Below are 21,880 nucleotides of genomic sequence, written 5' to 3'. Positions count from 1 at the left end.
CACTTGCGAACTGCTTCTGCTTCGGGCACAGCGCGGCAAAAAAGACTAATGTAATGGCATCGGCTGCATGTTTTATACCCCTGACGACCTGACGTCATGGAAGAAGGGACACCAACCGACCCAGGACCCAAGACTTTGTTAATCAGGTCGACTGAGGGCAACCTGCCAGCATATTACCCAAATGTAATGACTGCAACAGTGAAACACTAAGAACATCCGAAGAGGTTCGGTTCCAGGTGTCCCTGTTGGCGCCGTCCGTGGTGCCTAGGAGCCGAAGCTTTCCGGTCGGGCCCGAGAGTGTCGGAGTGGAACTCTGTGCCAAAACAGCCATAGGGGGAGCTGGAGCCGAGGGTTCCACCAGCGGTACCACACACCCCGGCTCCGAAAGGCCAGCATGATTCGGAGGAGGAATGACCAAAGGGGGCTTAACTCACTAAACTGGCCCCAGAACCGACTGGGTCAGAGCCAATAACAATTTCGGTAAGGCAGACAACTTCAAATGTCTCAACACTACCCTCTCCACATCTTCTTCCAATAAACTCCTGGAAGACCTAAAGGACAGAGTAGGAGAACGGGATCTCTGCAGTATTGGTGATTTCAATGTAGGGGAGACCGGTGGAGGTTCCATAGATCGGCTCCGTAAAATACTCTCAGAGGTCGGCTCCGGGCTACTTGGCGCCGACCCTGTAATCACAGTATCTCTCTCAATCGGCTCCAAACACTGTGGAGCCAAAGAGACAGTGGATTTATCAGACTTAGCAATTTTAAGAGGTGGCTCCAAGACACCAGCCGGTGCCGGGGAGGGCCTCTTAGAGGGTTTGGACTTTTCCTTTTTAGATCCCTGAGATCTAGCAGAGGAGGAAGAGCTGGCTCTTCCTCAAAGGAAGGTTTTAGGAGACCTTTTACGATGAGCTTATTTTTTCTTTCTTGCAACACCCTAGCACTGAAAGAGTGACAAAATAAGCAAGTTTCCTGTAAGTGGATGGCCCCAAGACAGTAAACGCAGTTACTGTGGCCATCCGTTATAGACATCTTCTGTGAGCATTTTATGCATTTTTTTAAAGACAGATGGCTTATGGTCCTTGCTTTCCTTAGACATTCTCACAGAAGATGAGAACACACACACACACACACACACACACACACACACACACACACACACACACACACACACACACACACACACAGAAAGAGAGGACTAGGTTCTCTAACTTAAACGGGCCTAGCCCAACAGGAAAGGTAAAGAAACACCATGAGGACTAGGTCCTGTAACTTAAATGGGCCTAGCCTGGGCAGGAATAAAGAATGGAAAACTAGGTCTTCTAACTACAGCAGACCTAGGGATAGAACAATAAGATAGACTCACACACACTCAAAACAGGAATAAAGTGTAAATCTTTGAATTTACTAAACAAGGTGAACGGAACCTCGTTCTGTTTGCAACACTAATAAAATCAGCAAGCGGAAATCTGCAAAAAACTAAGACTTCTGACTACTAAACAACACACACAGTCTGAGTGCAAAAGGCACCTACAATTACTAATATCAAAAAGTTAAACAAGAGAAACTGGCACACAGGATACCAAGTATTATAAGGCCAAAAGGCCAACTGTACTAAGAAAATGCACACAAACAGCACACTAATAAACGCCAATTATCCTAACTTGCAAACCACACTAACTATGACTACACAATGATATAATAAAGGTAAAACAGGAGCATATCCAAAATTTTGAATACACTTTGAATAATTTTGAAAAACTTAGCCAGAGCCAAGGAGAAAAACAACCAAACTCATCAATGCGGCCAACGAGTTCTGGGGATTGTACTGGTGCACCATGGGATACCTACCTAGCCACGAGCCAATCAGAAGTCTTCCATCTTATAAATAGGCCGAGTTGGAGCAGAGGATCGGCTCCAATCCCATATTTAAGAATGAAGGCGAGAGAGGACTATAGAACATTTTATGTTTCGTTGAAACGTAAATTTGATGGAACAAAGTAGATCCATATATATATATATATATATATATATATATATATATATATAGAGAGAGAGAGAGAGAGACACACACACACAAATATGTATGTATACTTCTACATATGTACATATTAAACACGTATACATGCTTGTGAGAAAAAAATACAAAAAAAGTATGCAAACATAACCTGCGCATTTTATATAAACATAACATGCACATTACTTGATACATTAAGTTAAACTGATCAGTTAGAATCAATATTAAACACAATATACTAGACATGCTGCAGAAATAAAACTTTCTAAACACATCGAAGGGATACTTTACTACTCCAACTTTTCAGCCCTTAGAATCCTTTTGTAATCTGGCACAGGCCACATACCTGTCTGGTTTCAATTTATCAAAACTTTTTTGGTCTGCATTTCTGATCTTCATTTTGGGAAAGATTTTGCAGGATTATAGCTTTAGACAAAATTTCAGCAGTTTCTCTGCAACTACTCACTACAACTATTTTTCAGTCTTTTTTGCCAACAGGACTGGTTAAGGACACCTAAGGTTGCTCATCTTCCTGGAACTTCAGTAAATATCTACAAATATTGGAGATCTCTGTCATGCAATTTGCCACCATCCCCACAAACCACATAAGATCTTTGTTGAGTTGCTTTACTAACAGCTTCAGCGTCATGCTGTGGACATGCCTTTAATTTTTAGATTGTAACTCCCTAACAACCTGTACATTGTTTAGGCTTCTGCAGTTTTTATTACATATTTCCTTATCTGTTGATTTCTTTCCTGCATGCTTTACTTTATGTTGATTTTACTGCATTCTATGGCATCAGCAATGATGCTAGAATAGGTTTTCTCTTTAACCTTGTGCCCATCAGCAGCTGAGCTGATGTGACAATGGATCCCTGCAGTGGGGTGTCCTTATATTCTAAAACCACAGCTCTTTCACCTAAAATTCTCTGCTGTTTATGTAGTTTTCTCCACTCACTTGTCAGATTGTGGACAATGTGGACTGGGTACAAGTATGAATTTCCATTCAAGCATATACCCGACTTCATCATTAGTGCACTACTGGAGACCACTGTCAGATAAGAGACTAACGGGTACCCCTCTTCCCATCCTAAAGGATATGCACGTTCAGCTGTAAATCACATGCGTGTCTATAATCCTGCTCATTCAGGAAACATGCAATAATTGTCTACACATATAAGACACACGGCTTACTTGAAGAGGAGCAAACAAAGTGCCTTGACTATACGCATTAACTGAGAATGCCATCAACTCTTCCTTAGGCTGTATTATGACATGCATAACAGATGGCACAAGTCCACACTACTTGTTCTTTATGAACTAAAGAAACCTGTTTATGCCTGGCAGTCTACTTTTCCCAGATGTGACTTGTATCCTCTCAAACTTGTGTTTTTTCAGCTGAACGGGAATTATTTTGTCATCTTTAAAAACTGGGCAGAGCGTATTTCTTGACAGGAAAATAAGGCTGAATTTCTTTCCTTTCTGATGAATTTTGTTCCACCCAGCCCCTCAATTTAACAGCTTAAGCTGCATGTCAAACAATCATTACTCTGAAGTTCTTTACTTTTTGCCTTCTGATTCATGGAAATTATTAATACTGTCCAAGGAATTACTAGTCCTTCTAGCAGCAGTATTTTTCTAATAATTGAGCTGTACACACATCACATCTGTTACATGTGGCTCCTGGACTGGTTTATATTTCCTTTTCATAGCGCACTTCTGTAACTTAAGTAACATCCTCTGCAGTTTCAGAGATGCCTTAAATGAACACTTTCTGAATATGCTTTGCAAAGGTTTGTGTTTCACCTCCACTTGAACTTTCTTTACAATATACAGATTCACATAATTCTCCTGTCTGCATGAATGCTTAAAGTTCACATTCTAGCTCAGCATATGTCTTGTACATCTGAACATCCTCTTGACCAAAAGAGAACTGGGCCATTCTCTTGCAGAGACAAAGATACAATACCATTCAGTCATCAATTTGGAAAAGAACTGTCTTATTCAAACTGAATTACATTAATGTTGAGATATCCATAACCACTAGTTGAGTATTTCAATACCTCATTCTTGTTCCTACATTAATCCCCAGGCTACATATCTTGCATATTGGATTTCTAATCTCAGGCATATACAAGATACTACATCATTCTTATGAGACTTACATAATGCCTGTTTTTCTATTTTGGCTTTGGCATTGCACAACTGCCTGGATTTTTTTCTGGATTAGATTTCAGTTTCTCTGACATCAGAACATGACCCACCTTATTCAGGTGTGTTACTCTGATTTTACATTTGCTATTATTTAGACTGAAATTATGCTATCAATCTACTCATCAAATTAATTGGTTTTTGCTGTGTTTCTTCACTTATCTTAACCCACATCACCAGATCATCAATTATACTTGCAACATATTTCAAGTCTCCAATTTACTAATTCATCAGCTTCTTGGAAAACCTCTGAAGCAGATGAAATAAGATGAAGTGTATGGATCTTTACCTTCCCAATGACAGATTAAATACACATAATTTGAACATTGCTTTATTTAGTTTTACCTGACATAAACCCTAGTTTGCATCAAAAACTAAGGAAAAAGCTTAGCGTCTGGCATTCCAGAGACCATTTCTTCAGCTGTGAGCAGCAGGTGATGCTCTATTTTAATCATTTTACTCAGATCTTTAAGATGATTAAAAGAGAGCATCACCTGTCAGGGAGTGCCTTCTGTGTGGAGTCTGCATGTCCTCCCCACGGTCGAGTGGAGTTCCGAAAGACATGCGTGAATGGGCGTGCCTTCGTTGAAGGTTGGGCGTCGAGCTGGCAACTCGGCACTGTAAAAATCTACTGCCAATCATTACCGGTCCGGAGTTCCGCTGTGGCAACCCCTAACCGGGAAAAGCTGAAAGACAAGCAACAACAACAACAACTCAGATCTTTAAGATCAGTACATATGCAAAGCTTGCCTTTCTTTAACACCAATCATATCATTCACGCATTCTGCTAGCTCTGCTTCTCAGTGAAACTTACAGTCCTCATTTGTGTCAATTTTTAGTCACCTTTACTTCTGGGTACTATGGGATACTTCACTGGCAAAGCATCAGGTTTTAGCTGAATGCAGTATTCTCCTGCAAACATCCTCAGCCTGTGAATAAATCAGCATAGTCATACAGGATATGTCACTTTTATGGCTCTGCACAGAATGCATTCGCACAAGCCTCACAACCACAAACATTAGGAGATTCACTTCTTTAAGTGCAACTACTTGAAAAAGACTGAACTTATTTCTGTAGTGATACATCAGTATTTTCTGCCCAAATAGTCCCACTTCATGGCCAGAAAAGAATGGTCTCTAATAGATTTTCCCATCCCAATGCATTTAAAATATTTTTCGGACAAGATGCTGCATTCTGTGCCTACTTTTACTTCAAATTCCATTTTTTTTCTATTTAATTCTCAGTATTTTCTTTCAACAGACAGTCTTGCACTTGTTTCACTGCATAAATGCACTTCCAGAGTTCAAAATATCAGTTTTTCTCACTTCAACAGTATCCATAAACAGTTCTGTTCTAGTGATGGATTACATTTAATTGCAGTTTCAGTTGGTTTTCTAATCACAGTGTAAACCTGCTGAAGGCAGTAGTGGTTGTGGTGAAGCAGGGAGTAATTTGCTTCCGTTTCTGAGAGGTGGACATTATTGGCTGGAGTTCTAGCTGCCTTTTTATTTTATTTTTTTACCTTATGCACTTAGTTTACCACTGCTAGAAGATGCTTCATGGAGCTCTGTGCAATCTGTACTCCACAGATGCAGACACTTGCACTTTTGGTTTCAAATTCTCTCTTGGGAACATTAGTTAACTCCACCTCCAAGTTAAACCTGTACAAATCATAGAGTAAAGAAGGTGCACATTGTTGCACTTCTAAGCTGATCCCATAGTCAGTACTTTTGTTTTGGTGCTTGAACATAATTTTTATCTGTGTTCATTATTTTACCTCAAACTGCTACCTTAAACTAGGCACTGAACCACTTATCCTCTCTTAATCTCCTTTAAATGTCCACCAAACTGACCTTACAGTTAAGCTTGACTAGAATATATACTGCATACTGTTAATTTAGTGCTCAAATCTAAATTTATGTTTATTTTTCTTTGAAATAATAGTTTAATCTAGGAGCTGAAACACTATTACAGTCTCCCTTTCTTCCTTTAACACACCTTGGACCCTTAGTATGACATGGAAGGTCTGCCAGCTAGACTGACCCTGTTGCCAGCTTCATAGCACTTGGTATACTAAAGCAATGAAAGCTATGTCTTATGCTTAAGGATAACAATTTTTTTCCTTAACTTGTTACCATTTGCAAGAGATGCAAGTACCTAGACAAATTCAAGGCCACAGTCTCACAAATAACCAACCTGTGAGCATCACTCTCCTAAATCACACTTTGCAGATACTCATACTAAATTATCATACACTGAGGCACTTAAAAATCCTTGCTCAAGTTGCAACAGACAGGCCCCAGTGTAAACCAAGCACTGCAAAGTACAGTTGTCCAAGTAAGCTTACCATAACAGTAAATAATCTAACAGATCATAGTTGCAGTAGTTTAAACAATCTGGGTTATATCCTGCCAAGGATATGACCAACCATGTACAGTGTGAGTTAAGAAGTCCTCAGCTGAGGACAGCTGTACATTTTGTTCTTATGTTTTTGTGGAGTCAAGCTGAATACAGGGGTAGACAATAAAAGCAAAAGTACTTTTTTAGGGCTAAACTTTTCTAAAAGCAGACAAGTTATTTTTTTTATCTTTGTTCATGTCTTCACATCTGAGAGGGGAATAGACAGAAATTAGTGTAAGTAGAAGCATATGTAACATGCTGTTTAGCATGCATAACCTTAATCTTAGATTTGATGATGCTTGTGGGTGTAGCTGCTAATTTGGGACAAATGCTGAAGATTACATTTCATCTGAAGATGTACATAGTTTGGGAGGTTTGCTTTAAGTTAATAGGACATGGGTGTGTTTTGTGGGGGAGTTTTTTTTTGAGGGTTTTCATTAAAACAAAATGTCTTGTAAAATGTGACAGAACTTCTAATGGAGACAACAAGACACAACTGTACAATAAATCGACCTGCCATATAGTAGTGGGTGGATGTAACAGAAAAGTTGAAAATATACATTTGAAAGCTGTCCTATATCCATCCATCCATCCATCCTCAACCCCTTTTCCTATTTTGTACATGGGATCGGGGTGTCACTTTACCAGTGACAATCACCTAGCACCAAGGTTTATACCACCGGGTGACTAGCCCTGCCGGGGTAGTTCATTTGTACCACACACACACAATCTCACCTACGGCCAATTTAGTGTGTCCAATCCATCTACTGCATGTCTTTGGAATGTGGGAGGAAACCGGAGAACCTCTTGCTGTGAGGTGACAACGCTAACCGCTGCACCACCATGTCATATACAATAGGAGGAAAAAATAGGTTCTTATCATAATGGCTACTCTTTCCATATTATTCTGGAATGTGAATGGCCTCACAGGTACAGAAAAAAAAGAGCATTGATTTATATTAAGAAATGCAGAGTGCAAATATCAACACTGCAGGAAACACATTTGGAAATAAGTGAGGATGTGAATTTGATAAAGAAAGGATTTCAGGATTACTATTCATCAGACTATTTGGAACAAAGGAAAAGAAGAATACTTGTACCAACTGCTAGATGAACACCAGTAGTGACAGAAGGAAAACAAAAGATAAAAATGGTAGATTTGTGGTAGTAAGGAGCTACTGGCAAGGGAGGAGGATTACGCTGGCATGCATTTTATATTTCACATAAAACTGCCATTATGGAGCTTAAGAAATTTTTGACAGGGAATATTACTTGTAGATGGGGAACTGAACTTGATTTGCAACATTGAGGATGTATCTGGGGGACCTAGAAGAGAAAATACAGCAAAAAAGGGTAGATTTCTAAAGAAATGTATGAAAATATTTGGTATGGAAAATGTGAATTTAGTAGTAGAAACTAGGAGAGAATTTCTATATTATTTGCCAAGGTACAATAACTGGGCTACACTAGACAGAAATTATATTTCACAGGAACATGTGCATTTAATTCACACATCCAACAGCTATTTAAGAACATGCCCTAATAACAACCAAGATAAAAATGCAGGGTAATGAAATAAAAATCAGATATTGGCACTTCCCACCTATCTGTTAAAGCGAGAGGAATTTAAGAAACGAATACTCAAAATTATCTGAAAGTTATTAGGGAGGTCAGAAATTTCTTTAGAAGTTATTGCTAGTGAGTGGGATACAATAAAAGTGGAGTTTAAAAACAATGTAGAAATAGAAGAAAAAAGAGATATGGTTAAGTAGTAACAGGAATTATTTAAAGGAGCTAACAAAGGTTAAAGTATTGCAGAATAAGGGGAATTTCATGAACAAGAGGAGATGCAACCGCAGAACGGTAAAGATAAGATAAGGGAGTATCTGGAGAATGTGCATGTGTTTAGAAAAATTGCTGTTAAGCAACTATTTTTTGATAACTCCAGAGGACAAAAGTTTTTACCAGAATGACATGAGCAAAAGAACTTAGAAACTGTTGTGCCAAACTTGAGAGGTTATAAAAAACATCACAGATCCTATAGAGGTATTAGAGATATTTCAGAAATGTTACGAAAACCTGTGCAAAGCAGGGAAACGTGGAAATCAATAAAGAGCACAAATGGAAATATTTACGAAAGACTTAAGTATGCCAAGGACAGAGACAAATGAGGCTCAAGAACTACAGTTGAGATAGGAGGAGATGAAATAAAAATGTTGATGTACAATCAATCTGCAGAAACGTCTCCAGGAATACATGGCATTCCTGTGGAATATTGGAAGCTAGGAAGAAGAAAGTGATAAAGATCAAGAAGGTTTTGTTTTAACAGTATTTTAAAAGGAGGGGAAGCACAGAGTTTCACATAGGCCTATAAAAGTGTGCATTTTTAGAATAGCTAAAATAATGGCAAGAGTGTTGCCAGAATTAATAGATATGGATCAATGTGGTTTTGTTGAGGGGAGGCAAACATTTGACAACATTAACAGAATAATGATGATTCAGAGGGAAGCAGAGTATAAGAAAATGCCACTGCTGTTGAACAGTCTAAATGAGAAAAAGCATTTTACAGAATAAGCTGGGATATCAAGAGAACGGCAATGGAAGTATTTGCACTCCCTGATAAATAATAAGGCTAACTAAGAGGATGTATGAGGGATCAGAGGCAAAAATTAAAGTGGGAGGGTTCCTCTTTGACAAGTTGTGTCTGAACAGAGTAACCAAGCAATGTTGTCCTGTTTCCTCTGTTATTTGCATTACATTTAGAGCCACTGGCAAAGAAAATAAAAGACTCAAACATTCAAGAATATAATTGGTATGGTAATCAAAAAAGTTGGCTTTATTTACAAACCATATTGTTTTGTGCCTGATAAAAACAGAAAAAAGACCTCTCAGTCTTATGGAACATTTTGAGACAGTTTCAAGTCTTTTCGTAAGATAAAATTAATGAGGATAAAACAAAAGCTATAGCTGTAAACTATATACCAACACATGAACTGGTCCAGCAATACCCATATTTACGGATAAAAGATCAAATTAATTATTTAGGAGTATGGGTTAAAAAGGATTCCTTTATGGCATCTAAAGATATTTGGGAAGAGATTAAAATGGAGAAACTGGAAGCTCTGTTGGCTATGGATATCAGAATATAAGCCGTGAAAATGTTTTATTCCATTTAGTTTTATATACAGGTTAGGCATATTTTTATCAATCAGAGAAGAAGTTGTGGACAATAATAGTTGACAGAATTTATTTAGGAGGGGAAGAGGGCAAGGGTGAAATGGGGTAAGTTGATCCTTCCAACAGAACAAGAACCAACTTATCCTACCTCACCCCTACCCTCCTAAATAAATTCTGTCAACTCTATTAATTATTGTCTACAACTTCTCCTCTGGCTGATAAAAACAGGTTTATGATTACCTGACCCGAAGAGATATTTTAGAGACACACAGTTAAGGCTCATATATAGGTAACACAAGCAACAAACTATACTTTAAAGTGGAGAGGGATAATGATGAAAGGGGGAGAATTCAAGAAATAAAGAGAGGGATTCTGGATGCAGATCCTTGAGCAGAATAACAGCCATAACAAATACTGTTGTTCATAAAATAGCAGAAAGTATTCTAAGAACTAAGCCAACATGACAATGGAGAAAGGACATTTTGCAGATAGGGATGACTGCAATTAGGGCTACCACAGAATAGGCAGGAGGGGGGGGGGATTTATTGGAGAAAACTGGCAAAGGAACCAATGTATTGGGAACAAATTAGACAGGGAAAGGTAATAGTATGGGAAGAAGCCAAGAACATTTGGACTGCAGGCTAGAGACTGCCTTCCCTATCAGAGATTGATTGAGTATAGAAACATACAGGACAGGGAATCCAAAGTGAAAGATCTGCTCTGGTAGAGTTTTTAGTCGACTCTACAAAAAAAGTTGGTGTAAAAAAAAAAGGGGGTATAATTAGCAGGGCATATAAAATACTACATGATAACTACAGGAATCAGAGGAGGTTAGGAAAGACAGACTGGATAAGCAATTCACAAGGAAACCATGGGAGGACATACATATGGCTCCCAAATATCCAAAAACTCTAAATATTTAGGATTTTTGCTACAAAATGTTTGCCATAGGCAGCTTTACACCACAAGCAGACTGCAAAGATTTTTTTTCCTCAGGTAGATGGCAAATGTTGGAAGTGTGAGGCTAAAAAAAGACATAATGGCTGACCAAGGAAATTATTTCATTGAGATGGGACACAGGGTCTGAATTACCTAGACACAGCAAAACCTTGCCAAGTTTAATTCTGGTGGCTGACAAAAATGAATTACTACAAAATGGAAACTGAAGTCAGTAGTAGTTGAAGTACTAAATATTGTAACACAGGTAAAAGAACTGTAAGTGGGGTCTTTAGAAAAGGGTAGGGGCAAATTACATAGAAACTGTGGGAACAATTTGTGCAGAATAATGTTTTGGAGAAGGAGTGAGAATAAGGCAGGAATTCAGCAACTTATGTAATGTTGGATTGATGATAATTATACAAAATATGTATGAAATGCATGTTTGTAACTAGGAACATGTTAATATGGTTTACTTTCTTTTATATAAATATATATTTGCCTTTGTCTTGCAGTTTAGTAGTGGGTGGATGTAACACAAAAGTTGAAAATATACATTCAAAAGCTGTCATATATCCATCCATCCATCCTCAACCCCTTTTCCTATTTTGTACATGGGATCGGGGTGTCACTTTACCAGTGACAATCACCTAGCGCCAAGGTTTATACCACTGGGTGACTAGCCCTGCCGGGGTAGTTCATTTGTACCACACGCACACACACACTCACCTACGGCCAATTTAGTGTGTCCAATCCATCAACTGCATGTCTTTGGAATGTGGGAGGAAACCGGAGAACCTCTTGCTGTTCTTTCAACTTTCTCGTTTAAAAGTGCACGTTTGCGCTTTTCCCACCTTTCCTGTAACTAGTATAGTCCAGATACAGATTTCTTGTATCCAGGACAGTATGTAAGCTTCTGAGCAGTGTCAAAGTCTGCTCTTCAATTTTTCCTTTTGATCTGCTAGTTCTCTCCCCTCCTGCATTTTACTTGTTTATTAGTTTAGCACTTTACCAGACTTCTTGTAGCAATTACTGTAGCACACAAAAGTGCTACCAGCACTAAACGTTTTACAAGGAAACAGCTCCAGTACTTATTATTAATGCCCACCCCTCCAGGAATGTCTAAACGTCAGTTCCCTCTGCTTTCTCCTATTAACCTGGTGAACATAGGCATCCTGAGGCAATGTAGCAACTGCCTCATGTACACTGACAACCCTCTCCTCTTGCCTCCAACACTCAGACTTGCGAGAGTTGCACTTATAGATCCAAACTGGAAACCATGCACTCTCCAGCAAAGAATGGAACAGCTGTTCAAGAGGAGAAGGTCAACACTTGCACCGCATCACATAGAACACATAGTCCTCCAGAACACAAACCAGCACTGCCTTCACATAAAAACACAAACCACACACACACCTTCGCAGAGGCTCTCAATAAAAATCTTCCCAAACAGCAGAGACCTCCATGTCAGAAATACACTCTACCATCACAACAGTGCACTAATCATGAGACACATAACTCTTCCAAACAGTGTGCCACTCATCCAAATCCCCTAAGGCAAAACAGCATGCCCAACACACTAGTCATAGGTGACTTGATGGTGAGGCACACTGATGTCCCACTCACTAGGTTGAATAAGGAGAAAGTAACAGTTACCTGCCTGTTAGGTGCCAGGATCCGCCACATAATGCACGCACTCAGGTCCCTCAACAACAGGTACAAATATGACTCTGTCATTGTACATGTGGTGTGAATGAACCGAGATGCAACTCCCTGGACTACATGAAAAGACACATGGAGGAGCTCTCTGATTATGTAGCCCAGGCGGGAATGACCCTAGCCCTGAGTAGCATCCTACCATCACCCAGAATGTTACCACAGTAAAAGCAAAAAATGATTGCTTTCAACAATTGGCTAAATTTCTCATGTCATTCTAAGGGGAATCCATTATCTGTCTGCCCGAGAGGACATGACTGACAGACCTCGATGCTTGCCAGAGACGGCCTGCATCCGTCACACCCCTGGGCTTCCGGATACTGGCCAAGGCTCTTGCAACCCCTATAGTGCCTTTTTTAGGCGGTGTTCCAAAGACCAAGTTACCATCGTAACAGCTACAAACAAATGCAATCTGAGGGTCATGCTGCTCAATGCTAGAAGTCTAAATCTCAAAATGCACTCGCTCGAAGCACTCCTTAAAATGGAGAACATAAAAATTTGTGCTGTTAACAGAATCTGGTTCAAAGCAGCAGACGTACCCCTGCACTACCAGGCTATAACTCATTCCAAACCTTTCGGCCCCAAAACTTGGACCGAAGCTCCAAAGGCGGTGGTGTTTCCATATTCATAAAGGTAGCCCAACATAACGCATCAGAGATACTTCAGGTGCAGCTAACATTGGGTAAGATAGCGATTCAGGTCGCAGCCTGCTACAGATCCCCAACCATGTCCCAAGACTCACACTCCACGTTCCTAAGCACCCTGGAGAATATTAGGGTCCAAACTAACACTTGCATACTGGGCGACTTCAATTACCTCTCCATTAACTGGGAAAACTACTCATGTACCAATACACTTGCCCAACGCTTCTTGGAATTCATTAATTCCAGTGCCCTGGACCAGCTCATTCTTACCCCCACTAGAGGTAGCAACATCCCTGACCTGGTCATTACTAACATGAGTGACCGTTGTTCTACACCAATAGTCAACTCCTCCCTGGTTAGATCCGACCACAAACTAATCACCTTGGAAATCCACCCCCCCCCCTCCAAACGTAACCACCAAGAAAAACTTCTCTAAAGCTAACTTTGGGCTCCTAAAAACAGATGTGGCTAACTTCACGGCACCCATGCAAATGGAGAATAGTTGCATAACCGCCCAATCATATACCAATGCACTGTACGAACAATGTACACAAATGCATGGATCTCGCCATACCCAACAGAACCAAGATGCTCTCCTCCAAAAAAGGTCCTCTGCCATAAACAAACTCTATAACAGGAAGAGGAAACTGATGCGGAATAAGGTGAAGTCCCAAGACTGGAAAAATTCCCTCATCAGCCTCAACAAAAAGTTGAGATCAGTCATCAAATCCTCTAAAGCTAGCTATGAAAACAGAATTGCAGCAGATAGCAAAGACAACTACAAGGCCTTCTATAGTTATGTAAAGAATCTCCACGGCAATACCCAGATTTGCTCTGAGCTACTGCACAAAGGTACCTCCTATACAGAGTCAACAGATATTGCCAATATACTGGCTGACAGACTCAGTGCCAAATCTGCCCCTCTACCCCCCACAAAGGTCCAATCACAATACCAGTAGATTGCTAGGCACCTAGTATTACTGCTGCACTGGTGAAAACAGCACTGTCCAAAGCCAACAATACAGTTTCTATGGGACCTGACAATATCAATGGCTGTGTTCTACATTAACTACAGAGTGAACTGGCACTTCACCTGTGTGCCCTGTTCAATCACAGCCTCACCTCAGGCTTTGTCCCTACCGAATGGTGCACTGCTACATTCATCCCTCTCCGCCAAGGAGGAGTAACTACAGACCCTGGGAACTATTGCCCCATTTGCCTGACAAGTCTGATATCCAAACCTATGGAACGCATCATTGTGGACCTAATAAACAAGGATACAGGAAATCTCCAAACTCTGGATCCCACACAGTTTGGTTTTTTGAAGGGTAGATCATGCCTGCTCAACCTGGTCGACTTCTTTGAGTCAGTCACCAGAGCTGTGGATGAAGGAGAGGTGGCTCATACAGCCTATCTTGATCTGGCCAAGGCCTTTGATACCATTCCCCACTCAGGAATCATAGAAAAACTCACTACGCCAGGCATCAACCCATACATCACTAGGTGGGTTGCAAACTGGCTCACAGACAGAACCCACAGTGTGAAAGTAGCTGACTCCAAGTCAGACTGCCGACCAGTCATGAGTGGAGTCCCACAGGGTTCGGTTTTGGGTCCTCTCCTGTTTGGTATCTACTTCTCTGAAGTCCAGGCCAACACGAAGGGACACTGGCTGACAAAGTTCACAGACGATTGCAAGTTGGGAGCTATTATTAACTCCCCAAGTGATGTTGACATCCTACAGAAAGGCCTCACTTACATCAACGACTGGTGTCAAAACCATGGCCTTAAATTCCATGCCAAAAAATGTGTCGTCATCCCCTTTGGGAAAAACCCAGTTCCCATGAATTACCACATCGATGACACAGAAGGAGTTATAAGAGATCTGGGTACACAGGTTGACAGCAACCTCTCTTTTGACCACCGCATTGCCACTGGTCAGAAAGGCCTTCTATGTGGCACATCTCATTACTAAGGGTTTTGCATCCAGGAAGAAAGAGGTCATTGTCTCCCTCTACTCTTCCCTCATTAGGTCAGTCATTGAGTACAATGCCCCAATTGGCATGTATGTCACTAGACACCTGCAACAACTAGAGAGGCCGCAAAAGTACCTCACAAAGAGGATCCTAAGCCTTAAACACTTGTCCTATATGGACAGACTCAAAAAACTCCAACTATTCTCCGTCTCATATCTCCTACTTAGAGGCAATCTCTGCTTGACTTACAAAGCCATGTCTGACCCAGCTCTGTTAGAAATGCTACATCTAAAGAAATCCCAATCCCTCCGCACCACACGCTCCAGAGACATCAACCTCATTACCACAATCAACAGAACATGCTGGAGGGACAGGTTCATAACCTAGAGACTGCCCATGGTATGGAACAGACTTCCCATACATGTGAAACAGAGTACCTCACTGACCCTCTTCAAGGGAAATCTTGATGAGTGGATGGGAAATAGAAAATTCACCCCAGGGATCACTCCAGTGGCTCTTCTCGACAGAGGCACTGGAAACTAAGGTTGGGTGGCACGATGCCAGGGTAATCCTATGGGCTAGACTTGTAAAGGCTCCAGGGCCACTAGCCTAGTACACACCTATGAACCTTTATGTATGTGTTGTTACAGAAACCTGGTTTAACTGCCTTGAGAGCACTCGCTGTATACCAGAGGTTCTGCTTACTGCTCATTTAGACCTGATGGGAACTGTGATGCAGTATCCATATTTATCACAGACCACATTACCTCGAGATAGACCCAAAAGCAAAGTTTGAGAGATTCAAATCACTAATTATGATCAGCTATCATAGGTTCATAGGTTAGTACTAAGCTATCTGCTCTTGAGAGTCATTTTAAGCTTAGCCAATTATCCCTTGTGAGACTCAAACCCTGCACCTTGTGTTTGTAAGGCAAACACCTTAACCATTAGGCCACCCTCCCAACCCCAAGTTATAACATGTTACAGGGCCCCACTCTATGTCCCCAGAAAATCATGCATTTCTTAACATTCTCTATGCTATTATCCTAGGTAATTTTAACTACTCAACACTCAACAGTCTTATACCACCAATGTAGAATATGCACAAAAATTCTTAGATTAACAATGACTCCCAGGACCAGATTGTTAATTAACCCATTAGAGAGTAGAATATACTTGACCTGGTCCTAACAACCTTACATCCATATGAACCATCCCCCAAGGTACTGCCTCACTGGTCAAGATACAGCAAAACCTAGTAACTTTCTCCTCTGAACTCTGTAAAAATAAATATTCATACAAATGTCAAAGATTTTAAACATACAAATTACCAGCAATTCTACAATGAAGTCTACAAATATGACTATAACAGTATTACCTATACTGCTGACATTGCAAAGAGTTATGGAGACAAGTAATCCTCACAGCTGGACAAATTTATCTGTCAATCTCAAATAGATCAAAGCGAACACAGAGTTTAAAAACAAATTGGTGTGGTAGTTCTCAAGCATTAATAAACTACACAATAAAAGTCCATAACCTATATAGCAGAACAAAATAAAACAAAATTAATTACATCATCAAACAGATGCATAAGAAAATTAAAAAGATCATAAAAAAAGTAAAACAATAAAACATCTATGAACTCAAACTAGCTAAAGAAACCAAAGATCACTACAAATCCTTCCTTAGTTGTCAGGAAAATAAGAAATAACACTCAACATTGTTCAGAGGTTTTTCATAATGGTACTGCCTACTCTGACTCAGTGGAAACTGTCAGACTTTACCCCAGAGACATTGATTTAAGTCCATGTATCCCTGGTGGAATTGGACCACCAACCATCATGAAAGAACATATACTGTAGATACCTTCCAAAACAAAGAACACCTTATCCATGAGGCCTGACTATATACCCGGTTGCCTAATTTACAGCACTAAATTACTGGCAGACTCTCTCCTCAACCTCTTTAACCTGAGCATAGCAGCTGGCTTTGTTCCATGTTGTGTGATGCCACTCATAAAAGGGTGGCCCCACCACTGACCCCAGGAATTGCAGCCCTAACAGCCTGAGTCTTGTAGGCAAAGCCAAACTGAAAATATAACTAACCTAACAATGATATCAAAAGTCGTACAAGTCTCGACCCCTAGCAGTTTGTTTTTATTCAAAGGTATCAACGCTAGATCCTGTCTAATGAATCTTGTGAACTTCTTTGAGGGAGTTACTCAGGTTGTAGACTGCAGGCAAGCTCTTCACACAATGTACTTTGCCTTCACCAAGGCATTCAATACCATGCCACCTACAAATAGAATAAATAAGAGGAATGAGCTCCAACCTACCCTGTACGTGATCAGGTAGACAGCCAACTGCTTTAAGAACAGGACTCGCACGGTAAGAGCAGGGAATGCATCCTCAGAGAACATGAAGGTGATGAGTGGAGCTTCTCAGGGATCTGTGCTGGAACCTCTGCTATTTGATAACTACTTGTCGGATCCACACTTATTAAAACAAAGATCTCTTGTTTTAAAATTTAATGGATGACTGGAAGCTTGGGGTCACTGTCAAGCCCCTATGACATACAGGCACACCAACATGGGCTTGCACTTGCAATAGCTGATGAAAAAATAATGACCTCAATTTCGACAGAGTGCAATATTGTAGCACTTGGTAAGTAACCTCCTACCCCCCAGCTCCGGCTTACAGCGCAGTAGTATAGCCAACACACCACTTTAGAATGAAAAGGTAGTGAGAGACCTAGGTACTTGGCTGGATGGCTCTCTCACATCTGATCATGTTGCAAAGGTGATTAGGAATACCAACACAGCAAAACGTATTCACTTCAGATCAAAAGAAAACCCTCACTTCCTTCTAGTATGTATTAGCCCCATCAGTGAGTACATTGCCCCCCTTTGGGATGTACCTTACTATGCATATCAAGCAAATGGAAAGATCCCGGAGGTTTGTAATTAAAAGGATCATGGGCTTAAAAGACCTGAATCACCAAGAAAGACCTGAATCACCAAGAAAGACTGGAGACCATATTTCTATGCTCAGTTTCATATAGAGTCCTTATGGGAACTCTGTGCCTTATTTATAGGGGTACAAGGAATAGAGCAGTCCAAGAACTTTTTCACTAAGGCCTAAAATCTAAATCTACTCCAAAAAATATGTAAGACAAGTTATACAGATGCATTTCTCATGCAGCATCTACCCCTTCTTTGGAACAAACACACACGCCAAGATAAGCAGTGTGTCACACTGTCTGCCTTAAAAAGGAGCTGGAGAAATAGGTTTTCTGAAATTAATTCCTGGTATGACTGGTCTGGCCCTCCTTGAAGAGAGAGACAAGACTTGATGGTTGGTAATGGCAATGCAGAAATTGCCTTGTAGCTCAGTTGCCGTAGAACGCCTATAATCCTACAAACAAGCATATTACACTTTGCTCCTACACATTTTTTCTAATGCCCTTTATAGCACAGATTCTGCAAGATTGATTAAAAGCTGGAAGCAGCCATTGCAAGCCTTAATAAACATGACAAAATTATTTTCTGTGGGCTCTATTTTGGATTCTCATCTCTCTCTCTCTTATACTCATTACTTTTATAGGATACCTTGCTTTTAGTTCTCATTTTGTCTTACTTGGTATTTACTTTACACACCTGCCTTTCATCAGTTGACACTTTTAAATAAGTATTAATTTCAATTGCCCAGCACAAATGCACAGCTTGATTCAAGGTCAGATCTGTATTTATTTTATTTATTTATTTATTTATTTAACATTTGTTGACCGGGAATGTCCGACTAGGTTCCACAGAGCCTGTTTTCAGCGAAGGCCCGGGGAGAAATGCTCCAGATGCATGTCTTTGGAATGTGGGAGGAAACCCACGCGAACACAGGGAGAACATGCAAACTCCACACAGAAGGCAACCCAGCTGAGAATCGAACCGGAGAACCTCTTGCTGTGAGGCGACAACGTTAACCGCTGCACCACTGTGCCGTATCTCTTAACAAATAGTTTTCCTTTAATTCCATCATTTACTATACCGCAAACTACTCTGAATCTTAGTAGAGAATCATACAATTCTCCAAATTCAAAGTCTTTGGCTCTATATTTTTAGACAAATAATGTGTGCTTGTAGTACCTGCAGGACCTTCTGCTCAAGAAAAAAAAATTAACAAATTCTTTCTGGGCTGGCAGTAGTTACTATTTTTTTCTTTAAATGTTACCATTTTACTTTTTCCACATCAGAGAAAGTAAGAGTTAAAAAGATTATGGATTCTTTCTCAGCTGCATGGAGGAATGCTGTACAATGAAGCTTTTCAATTTTTTCACCTAACCCAGTTAAACTGAGGAATTTATCACATCTGTGGATCCAAAATATCCAGTTTTCTAACAAATTTCCTCAAACTGAAGAGACTGCTGGTGGCTGCAGCTGAGATGCACTTCTAATAATAATTATACTTCAGTTCCAAGCTCAGGACCAGAAACATACTTCAGTTCTAAATATATATTTCTACAAATCTGGGAGCTACTTTGCCCATATTTCACTATTACATCAGGATGTTGGTAAACGTACAAACAAGAGGGGTGATCTAACCTCCACAAGGTCTTCTTCTTCTTCTTTTGGCTGCTCCCATCAGGGTTCGCCACAGCAGATCAACTGTTTCCATTTCTTCCTGTCCTCTGTATCTTGCTCTGTCACACCAACCACCTGCATGTCCTCTCTCACCACATCCATAAACCTTATCTTAGGCCTTCATCTTTTCCTGTTACCTGGCAGCTTCATCTTTAGCATCGTTTTCCCCAATATACTCTGCATCCCCCCTCAGCACATGTCCAAACCAACATAATCTTGCCTCTCTGGCTTTGTCTCCAAACCTTCCAACCTGGGCTGACCCTCTAATATACTTATTCCTAATCCTGTTCATCCTCATCACACCCAGTGCAAATCTTAACATCTTCAACTCTGCCACGTCAAGCTCTGACTCCTGCCTTTTTGTCAATGCCACTGTCTCCAACCCATATAACATAGCTGGTCTCACTACCCTCTTGCAGACCATCCCTTTCACTCTTACTGGTACTCGTCTGTCAAAAATCACTCCTGACACTCTTCTCCACCCACTCCATCCTGCCTGTACTCTCTTCTTCACCTCTCTTCCACACTCACCATTACTCTGAACTGCTGATCCCAAGTATTGAAACTCATCCACCTTCGCTACCTCTACTCCCTGCATCCTCTCCATTCCTCCATCCTCCCTCTCATTCACACACATATATTCTGTCTTAGTCCTGTTGACCTTCATTCCTCTTCTCTCTAGAGCATATCTCCACCTGTTCCCTACTCTCACTACAGATCACAATGTCATCTGCAAACATCATAGTCCACGGGGACTCCTGTCTGATCTCGTCTGTCAACCTGTCCATCACCATTACAAATAAGAAAGGGCTCAGAGCTGAACCTTGATGTAATCCCACCTTCACCTTAAACACTTCCTTCACTCGCACCACAGACCTCACCGCTGTCACACTACCCTCGTACATATCCTGTACCACTCTTACATACTTCTCTGACACTCCCGACTTCCTCATACAATACCACAACTCCTCTCTAGGCACCCTATCATATGCTTTCTCTAAATCCACAAAGACACAATGCAACTCCTTCTGACATTATCTGTACTTCTCCATCAACACTCTCAAAGCAAATATCGCATCTGTAGTATTCTTTCCTGGCACTAATCATCACCTCCCTTCTTAACCTAGTTTCCACTACTCTTTCCCATAACTTCATGCTGTGATTGATCAATTTAATCCCTCTGTAGTTACTACAGCTCTGCACATCACCCTTATTCTTAAAAATATGTACCAAAACACTTTCTCCATTCCTCAGGCAACCTCTCACTTTCCAAGATTTCATTAAACAATCTAGTTAAAAACTCCACTGCCATTTCACCTAAACACCTCCATGCTTCCACAGGTATGTCATCTGGACCAACAGTCTTTCCATTCTTCATCCTCTTCATAGCTATCCTTACTTCCTCCTTGCTAATCCAATGCACTTCATGATTCACTATCCGCACATCATCCAACCTTCTCTCTCTCTCATTCTCTTCATTCATCAGCCGCTCAAAGTACTCTTTCCATCTGCTCAACACACTCTCCTCGCCTGTGAGTACATTTCCCTCATTATCCTTTATCACCCTTACCTGCTTCACATCTTTACTAGCTCAGTCCCTATGTCTAGCCAATCTGTACAGGTCTTTTTCTCCCTCCTTAATGTCCAACCTTTTATACAACTCATCATACGCCTTATCCTTAGCCTTTGCCACCTCCCTCTTTGCCATGCACCTCATCTCCTTATACTCTTGTCTACTTTCTTCATCTCTCAGACAATCCCACTTCTTCGCCAACCTCTTTCTCTGTATACTCTCCTGCACTTCTTCATTCCACCACCAGGTCTCCATGTCCTCCTTCCTCTTTTCGGATGTCACACCAAGCACCTTTCTAGCCATCTCTCTTACTAGCACTGCTGTAGTTACCCAGCTATTCGGTAACTCTTCACTGCCACCCAGTGCCTGTCTTAACTCTTCCCTGAACATCACCTCACAATTACCATTTTTCAATTTCCACCATTTGATCCTTGGTGCTGCCCTCACACTCATCCTCCTCTTCTTGATCACCAATGTCATCCTACAAACCACCATCCTATGCTGCCTAACTACACTTTCCCCTGCCAACACTTTAGTCTCCAGTCTCCTTCAAACTGGCCCTTCTACATAAGATATAATCCACCTGTGTGCATCTTC

The 21,880-nt window shown here is 40.8% G+C and overlaps 1 protein-coding gene across 2 annotated transcripts in view; it reads right to left on the bottom strand.

The window, feature by feature from the left end:
* The window catches only part of CDK7 (cyclin dependent kinase 7), a 614,495-nt gene that overhangs the window by 122,149 nt on the left and 470,466 nt on the right, over nt 1–21,880 (bottom strand). The window lies entirely within an intron of this gene.

Source organism: Protopterus annectens, chromosome 2.part2, assembly GCF_019279795.1.
Source record: "Protopterus annectens isolate FY-2018-M chromosome 2.part2, PAN1.0, whole genome shotgun sequence".
NCBI lineage: Eukaryota > Metazoa > Chordata > Ceratodontiformes > Protopteridae > Protopterus > Protopterus annectens.
Note: the sequence above shows the minus strand (reverse complement) of the source record. Positions and strands in the feature narration are given on the sequence as shown.